This window comes from Gekko japonicus, unplaced genomic scaffold, assembly GCF_001447785.1.
Source record: "Gekko japonicus isolate JY-2015 unplaced genomic scaffold, Gekko_japonicus_V1.1 scaffold2530, whole genome shotgun sequence".
In the NCBI taxonomy this organism is placed as follows: domain Eukaryota; kingdom Metazoa; phylum Chordata; class Lepidosauria; order Squamata; family Gekkonidae; genus Gekko; species Gekko japonicus.
In genome coordinates, this window is record NW_015162027.1 from 207,677 (window position 1) to 217,019 (window position 9,343).

Sequence of the window (9,343 nt, forward strand, 5' to 3'; positions counted from 1 at the left end):
GGAATGAAGATACCTTGGAAGCAATGGATATATAACAGGCCTCAAGAAAGAAAAAAAAGCCATGTGCCTTTAATAGAGACTTCACTTGTGTAAATGGGCCGCTGTGCCTTTTCATGGCACCCCCCCTCCCGGATTGTTGGCAACGCTTTGTATGACAGTGTTGGCACAAGCTGGTGGTTTCTAACATTTTATCCTGCGGTGTGAACTCGGAATGTTGGCTGATAAATGAACGCTCAAAAAATCTACTCTCTAGTGTCTTTTCTGGTTGAAACTTGTGACCTTTTAAGTACAGAGCCAGTTTGGTACAGTGGTTAAGCGCACAGGCTCTGATCTGGGAGAACCGGGTTTAATTCCCCACTTCTCCACATGCAGCTGCTGGTGCGACCTTGGGTCAGTCATAAGTTCTCTCAGAGCTGTTCTCTCAAAGGCAGCTCTCAAAAGAGCTCTCTCGGCCCCACCTACCTCACAGGGTGTCTGCTGTGGGGAGGAGAAGGGAAAGGAGATTGTAAGCCGCTCTGAGACGCCTCCGGGTAGTGGAGGGTGGGGTATAAATCCATTCTGTTCTTCTACTACTACTAATGAGTAGCCTGATTAGCCGAATCTCGTCAGAGCTTGGAAGCGAAGCTGGATCGGCCACAGTTCATACTTGGGTGGGAGACTGCCAAGGAAGTGTTACGCGGAGGGGGGCAACGGGAAACCACCTCTGCTCATCTCTCTCCTTGAAACGCCCATGATCCCGGGCTCTCCATGAGTCGCTGCGCCTTGGCAGCAGGCTATTGTTATTATTTTAAGTACTAGTGAAATTATTGTGTTTAAAGATGTCACGAGGCTCTGTTTGACAACAGCGCACGAACATAGCTATGCGTTCCCGGAATGGGAACTTTGGTTTGCCCAAGACAGATGTGAACATTAAAGTACCGTAAAGAGACCTGTGGCAAGAATAACACCAAGCTTTAGACAGGGTGGGGCGCAATGCTCCCTCTAAGCTGTGGAGTTTTGTGAGCAAAAATCCTACTTTGTGAGCGACCGGCATTGAAGTTGTGAGCGAGCAATTTGGCTACTGCGTAAATGAGTTTGCTCTGGAGCCCTCCTTCCTGAGCTAAGACAAAAATGTGTGAGTCAAAGGCTAAAAAATCCATGAGCTCGCTCACATTGACTCGGCTTAGAGGGAACACTGGGGAGATAGGCAATCGACAGCCCCCCAGAGAACATATTGATGTTCAATTCTTATCCCAAGTAATACAGTATGACCAAAAAATGAACCTAGGCTCCGGTCACACAGGCTGGAAAATGCGAGGGGGGGGGAGCGTGGCTGTTTGCCCCGGAGCAAAATAACGCGTGGCTGCGCGATCAGGCGTCCAGTTGAGGTCCCGTCGAGGTCCCATGGTTAGGGGGGAGGTGCCAATCACACTACAGGCAAAGAAGCGGGGCGGGGCGGCAAACAGGGTTGTGGTTTTTTAAAAAACTGAAGTGTGCGCATGCTCCATTGGGTGCTTGTGCGCATCCCATGGAGACTTGGGGAAAAAAACCCTTTTTTCGAGGGGACATGGGCGGGCGCCGGATTCCACCGGAAACGCGATCAGACGCCTGCCCTTGCCCCACAGTTTCCGGAAACTAGTACCTCGGAGGTACTAGTTTTTTACCCCGCATCTTCAGCGGGAAGCCTCGGGTGAGCCACGGGAGCTCTACGCTTCCCAGATGTAGTGGTGTGATCACGCCTGGAAAATCCGCCTATCTTCCGTCTCTGTAGCGTGGCTAATGCTCCGTGTGACCGCAGCCCTATTTTCCCAGGTAAAAGGTTGACGTTCCTAGCAGTTCATTTCCATTTTTAATCACTGGGCAAATGAGCTCTTCCACAGAATTCTTTGCTCCTTTCCCCTCACAACGTGCCTGCAAGGTAGGTTAGGCAGAGAGACCATGTGACGCGAGTGGCCTGAAGCTACCCAGCAAGCTTCATAGCAGAACATAGAGAATTTGAACCCAGGTCTCCCAATATCCTTGTACACCACACCGACTGCAGTTTGTGTCTTTATCAAAACCAAGAAGCCAGTCAATGGCACCGACAGTCTAGTTGGGAAGCCCAACTTGGCTACCAGATTCTTTCGGAGAGCATGTGTATAGCCAGCGTGGTGTAATGGGTAAGAGTGTTGGCCTAGAATCTGGGAGACCCAGGTTGGAAGCCGACTGCAGTTTGTGTCTTTATCAAATCCAAGAAGCCAGTCAATGGCACCGAAAGTCTAGTTGGGAAGCCCAACATGGCTACCAGATTCTTTCGGAGAGCATGTGTATAGCCAGCGTGGCGTAATGGGTAAGAGTGTTGGCCTAGAATCTGGGAGACCCAGGTTGGAATCCGCACTCTGCCTTGGAAGCTTGCTGGGAGAGCTTGGGACAATTCACACACTCTCCGCCTAACCTGCCTCACAGTAGGAAAGCGGAGTGATGTAAGGTGAGGAGGAGGAGATTGGATTTATACCCCACCCTTCACTACCTGGAGGCATCTCAGAGTGGCTTACAATCTCCTTCCCCTCACCACAACAGACATGCTGTGAGGGAGGTGGGGCAGAGAGAGCTCTCTCAAGGACTGCTCCTGAGAGAACAGCTCTGAGAGAACTTTTGACTGGCCCAAGGTCACACCAGCAGCTGCCTGTGGAGGAGTGGGGAATCAAACCCGGCTCTCCCAGGTTAGAGTCTGCCCTCCTAACCACTACACCAAACTGGCTCTCTTTGGGGCCACACTGGGGAGAAAGGCAGGGAGTAACTTAATAAAAGTCTTGCTTTTGGTTTTTGACGTACAGATTTGTACACGGACAGTCTTTTATACCTGTATGTCTTCTAAACGAGTACGGATGCTGTACTCTAACATCAATGGAAAATTCTGCTTGTAAACTGTCCTCTTTATTCCACTTATAATGTAATCATAAGCAGAGTTACACCCTTCTAAATACACTGAAGTTGACTGGTTTAGAAAGGTGTAGCTCCTTACAATCTGTTGTTGCGTAAGCAGGGGCCCTGGATTGTGATTCCAAGGATCCTATCCCACTTAGCTGGTTTCTCTTGTATCAGTGAAAGATCGTCCAAATGCTTCTTCCTAGGCAGCTGGTTGGCTCTTGTTTGGAACAGAATGTTGTGGCTCAGTGGTAGAGCCTCTGCTCAGCATGCAGAAGGTCCCAGGTTCGATCCCCAGCACCCCCAGTTAAAAGGACTGGACGGTAGATGATGCGAAAGACCTCTGCCTGAGACCTTGTAATCATCATCATCTGGCATTGCCTGTAATATATCCAGGAGATCCAAAGATTGTCTGTCAGCCTTAAGTCCTAGCTCTTTTGCGGCAAGCTAGATGTATTTTGGGTGCTGAGAGAGCTCTGGAAGAAGGAGGAGGAGGAGAACTGGTTTTATACCCTGCCCTTCACTGCCCAAAGGAGTCTTGGAGCAGCTTACAATCACCTTCCCTTCCTCTCCCTGCAACAGACACCCTGCAATGCCCCCTGTAAGCTGTGGAGTCTTTTGAGCAAAAATTCTGCTTTGTGAGCTACTTGTATTAAAGTTGTGAGCGAGCGATTTGGCTGCTGCGTAAATTAGTTTGCTCTGGAGCCCTCCTTCCCGGGCTAAGACAAAAAAATGTGTGAGCCAGAGGCTAAAAAACCTGTGAGCTGGCTCACACTAAGTCAGCTTAGAGGGAACACTGCCTGTGAAGTAGGTGGGACTGAGAGAACTCTGAGAGAACTGTGGCTGGCCCAAGGTCATCCAGCTGACTTCATGTGAAGAATCATGCAGAATCAAACCCGGTTCTCCAGGTTAGAGTCTGTCGCTCTTAACCACTATACCACGCTGGCTCTTTTAAAGGCCTTGGAGAGTTGCTGTCAGACTGACAATACTGACCTTGGTTAATGGTCTGATTCAGTATAAGGCAGCATCATGTGTGTTTAGGTAGGGGTTGTGGCTCAGTGGCAGAGCCTCTGCTTGGCATACAGAAGGCCCCAGGTTCGATCCCCAGCATCTCCAGTTAAAAGGACTGGGCAGGAGCTGATGAGATATAGACCTTGACCTGAGATCTTGGAGAGCCACGGCCAGTCTGACTAGACGGTACTGACCTTGGTCGATGGTCTGATTTTGTATGAGGCTGCTTCATGTATTCATGTGACCAGATGGACCACTGGTCTAAATCCAGCGCTATGCCTTTTAAATTCTAATCCGTTTTAGTCAACCTAGCCATACAGTCAAGCCAGCACCGTATCTAGCTTTCCCCTCCCCTGGTGTTGGTAGGTGGAACATCCTGTCTGATTCCCGAGCAAACTGCATGCGTTGGATGCAAGGTTTTCACAATTTGGCTGCCAAGTACATCAAATCTTCATATTAGGATCATATGGAATGGTTTAATTCTGCCTGGGATATGGATGCACGGTAGAGAAAGAAGAGGAGGGAGAGAAGGAAGTCCTTTTCTCCCATTCTCAAAGTACAAGAAATCGTAGGCACTCAATGAAATTAAGGAGCAGTCGGCTCAGAACAGATAAAAGGAAGTCCTTCTTCACCCAGAAGAGTTATTAACATGTGGAATTCACTGCCACGGGAAGTGGTGGCAGCTACAAGCATGGACAGCTTCAAGAAGGGACTGGATAAAAACATGGAACGGGGATTCACGTGTTGGTCATTTGGAATACTGTGTGCAGTTCTGGTCACCACACCTTAAAAAGGATATTATAGCTTTGGGAAAAGTGCAGAAAAGGGCAACTTGAATTATAAAAGGGTTGGAGCACTTTCCCTATGAGGAAACGTTAAAGCGTTTTCTTTCTCCTTAGTTGTAGTCCCTTCCCTAATATTTCTTTGTAGTTTTTGTAGTATTTGCAAAATAAAAAATATCCCTCTGGGGATTAAGAAAAAGAAAAGAAAAGGTTAAAGCGCTTAGGGCTCTTTAGCTTGGAGAAATGACGGCTGAGGGGTGACATGATCGAGGTTTATAAGATTACGCATGGGAAAGAGCAGGTCGAGAAGGGAGTACTTTTCTCCCTTTCTCACCATACAAAAACTCGTGGGCACTCCATGGAATCGCTGAGCAGTCGGGTTAGAACGGATAAAAGGAAGTCCTTCTTCACCCAAAGAGTGATTAACACATGGAATTCACTGCCACAGGAAGTGGTGGCGGCTACAAGCATGGACGGCTTCAAGAGGGAATTAGATAAGCATATGGAGCAGAGGTCCATCAGTGGCTATTCGCCACAAGGTATAGATAGGGGCTCTGGGGCAAGTGATGCTCTGTCTTCTTGGTGCTTGGGGGGGGGGTTAACAGTGGGAGGGCTTCTAATGTCCTGGCCCCACTGGTGGACCTCCTGATGGCACCTGGTATTTCTAGCCACTGTGTGACACAGAGTGTTGGACTGGATGGGCCTTTGGCCTGATCCAACATTGGCGTCTCTTATGTTCTTATGAAGCAGTAGAACAAAGTTTGAGTTCAGTGGCACCTTTGAGAGCAACCAAGTTTATTTATAGTATAAATGCACTTCCTCAGATATGGAGCAGAGGTCCATCAGTGGCTATTCGCCACAAGGTATAGATAGGGGCTCTGGGGCAAGTGATGCTCTGTCTTCTTGGTGCTTGGGGGGGTAACAGTGGGAGGGCTTCTGGAGTTCTGGCCCTGCTGATGGACCTCCTGATGGCCCCTGAGCTTTGGCCACTGTGTGACACAGAGTGTTGGACCGAACGGGTCATCGGCCTGATCCAACATGGCTTCTCTGATGTTCTTATGTACAGTCAGCAGAAGCCAAATATTTTCTGCACTGGGCTGAACACTTACATTTCTCCTTTTGCATAACGGTCTGCCGATCGTTTTAGGTTCCTCTTTTCGCCGAGCTCTCGCTATTCCTATTTCTTTGTTAATAGCTAACTAGTTTTGAACCTGCTGTGCCGATGATTGTGTATGTTTTAATCTACTGCTCCACAGTCTGGGCCTGAAGGAAGTGCCTCTCTGACTCCTAGCATGGCCCTCGGTTCCAAAGACTCCGTACCAGTTAGCTGCTTTCTCCTGGGTCGGTGAGGTCCTTAAAACATCTTCTTTCCAGTGTGAATGACAACTGGGGCATTGTCAAAATTATGCAAGGGATTGAGTAACTGAGATGAAGGAAGGTGAGAGTTGAGAGGAAGGGTGGGTGAGAAGGAGATTAGGTAATTAAGGTGCCGTCAAGTTGCAAATGACTTAAGGCAACCCCAGCAAACGACTTAAGGCAACCCCAGCAAACAACTTAAGGCAACCCCAGCAAACAACTTAAGGCAACCCCAGCAAACGACTTAAGGCAACCCCAGCAAACGACTTAAGGCAACCCCAGCAAACGACTTAACTCCACAGCTTAGAGGGAGCATTCCTCAGTACAACATTCCCGCGGGGTATTTGGATGTGGTTTCGAGCGGCACGTTCCCCTCCCAGTTGAGAAAATGTGGAGCGAATGCTAGATGCAGAATCGCCCAGCGTCTCCTCTGTTCGCAGCTGCTGACTGAGCCACCCGGAGCCAAACAGTTCGATCCAGCAGTGTCCTGGCTTCCAGCTGCGAACAATAATGGCTTTTGTAGTTTCCTTGTTTGGAGGGCGAGAGCAGGACGTTCTTTGAAAACAGCCGGGCTGTCCACTAGTGTGTAGAATCGGCGTGATCCCCTGCGCACGCAGACAGCCGACCAGTTTTTCAAGTGTCCTGTGTGCGATTCCTAACCTCTCCTTGCATCGACTTTAAAGGCAGGGCTCGTTTCAGAGCATGGTGACTGAGACGTGGCTAATTATGCCAGGGATCAGCCTAGATTATTCCTCCCAGCCCATCTGGCTTTTTGAACTGCTTAGCAATTTAAGAGAGCCATTTACGAAAGGGCCAACCGAGGCTGTGTCTTTTGTTAAACACTTGCGTAGATGCGTGGTTTGAGACCATTCACTGTAGCCAGGGCTTTTTTTGTAGAAAAAGCCCAGCAGGAACTCATTAGCATAATAGGCCATACCCAACAGCAGGAACTCATTAGCATATTAGGCCACACCCTGACAGCACAGCTCATTTGCATATTAGGCCACGCCCCCATGTTATCAGAAGTGTGGTCATCCAGCCACACCTACCTATTGCTTCTTATTCTCTTTACCTTGTTTGTTGTCAAAACCCAGGGCTTTTTGCATGTTAGGCCACACACCCCTAATTGTAGCCAATCCTAATGAGTTTCTGCTGTTGGGTGTGGCCTATTATGCTAATGAGTTCCTGCTGGGCGTGGCCAGCTTGGGAGCCAGCCGGAACTCCGTTCCTGTGCGTTCCTGCCCAAAAATAGCCCTGACCGTAGCAATCACCCGCAATCTCCCTAGTTCTGCTCAATTAGTTAACCTATAATGACTGAGGCGTCTTGAGGCTTTATTGGGAAGGCCTGACTCTTCATAGTATTGGGCAGAAAGAGTAGGGATAATCCTTTGCGGCTAATTAGTTTCACGTGCAAAATACCTTTGCAGTGATGGCATCTTCCTGTGCTACAGACACAAAAATGACTGCTTGCGTGACGTGACGTGCGGGCTGCCGCAGGGGTCCCCAACATGGTGCCCGTGAAGGCCATGATGCCTGTGGACACCTTTCCTGGCGGCTGCCATGTGTTTTTACAAAATGGGTGTGGCCAGGTTAGGGTGGCCAGGTCTTACCTGGCCTTTAGCAGGGGGCTCCTGGGTCTGTCCCAGAATCTCTCTCATACCGTGTGATGCCGTTCCCTGGAAGGGATGTCATCACGCCGAGCACGTTGTGCATCAACGCTCTAGCATTTGGGTCAAAAACTCTATGGTAGAGTTCCGGCCAAAATGCTAGAGCATCCATGTGCCCAGCATGATGATGTCACTTCTGGGTGACATCATTGTGCTGGTGAAGTCAACCCAGGAGGGGGCTGTTTGGGGGTGGGGCTTCCCCTGTCAGCTATCTGGCCAGTGGCGGATTGGAGCCCCTGAAATTGGGGGAAACCCCGCCCCAGCCGGAAGAAGAAAAGAGAGAGAAGAGACTGGATTTATACCCCGCCCTTCACTTGGAGTCTCAGTCAGAGCGGCTGACAAACTCCTTTCCCTCCCCCTCCCCACAACAGACACCCTGTGAGGTAAAAGAAGAAGAAGAAGAGATTGGATTTATACCCCCCGCCCTTCACTCCCCGAAGGAGTCTCAGAGTGGCTTACAAATTCCTTTCCCTTCCCCTCCCCACGACAGACACCCTGTGAGGTGGGTGGGGCTGAGAGAACTCTGACACAAACTGCTCTTTTTCAAGGACAGCTGTGCCAGAGCTTGTGACTGACCCAAGGTCACACCAGCAACTGCAAGTGGAGGAGTGGGGAATCAAACCCGGTTTTCCCAGATTAGAGTCCGCGCACTTAACCACTACACCAAACTAGCTCTCAAACTGGCACCAACTGGAAGGTCTGGCAACCCTAGGCCAGATGGGAGTTGCTGTCCACCAAGGCTTCTAATTGGTCACTGGGAGATCCGAATGGCTGTGCAAATTAAAATAGTGTTGTTATGGCGACAGTTGCCGCCCCAGTGTTGGCTTTATTTTCTCTCTCCTCTTTCCCAGTTAATTTTTTAAAAAATTACTCACATCCCCTGCCACTGGGCTTCCCTTATGTCTGGCTCTGCCTCTCAGCCAGTTTGGTGTAGTGGTTAAGAGCACAGACTCTAATCTGGAGAACCAGGTTTGATTCCCCACTCCTCCTCCACATGAAGCCAGCTGGTGTGATCTAGGGTCAGTTCCCTCAGAGCTGTTCTCTCAAGAGCAGTCCTCAAAAGAGCTCTCTCAGCCCCACCCACCTCACAGGGTGTCTGTTGTGGGGAGGGGAAGGGAAAGGAGATTGTAAGCCGCTCTGAGACTCTGAGTGAAGGGCGGGGTATAAATCCAGTCTCTTTTCTTCTTCTTCATGGTGCCCATTTAGTGGTTGGTTGCGTCCACCACATTGTGTCAGAATTCCAACCACACCCACAGGCAATAAAAGGTTGGAGACCCCTTGGGCTACCGGAATGAAGCTGGAAGCTTTGCTGGGTAAAGACTTGGCTTTGGCCAAATCCCTTCCTCTCCCTGCGCTTCCGTTTCCTCTCCCGCATTTGGATCTCTTGAACTGGGTGCCATTTATTAGAAAACTCATCTCTGAGTTTAAGGCTCCCCGATCACACCTATGCAACAGACTCTCCTAACGGGGACTCATTATGGATCACTATGATGAAGAAGAAGAGATTTGATTTATACCCCACCCTTCATTACTCAAAGGAGTCTCAGAGCGGCTTACAAACTCCTCCTCCTCCCCACAACGGACACCCTGTGAGGTAGGCGGGGCTGAGAGAGCTCTTTCCGGAACTGTCCTTGAGAGAAC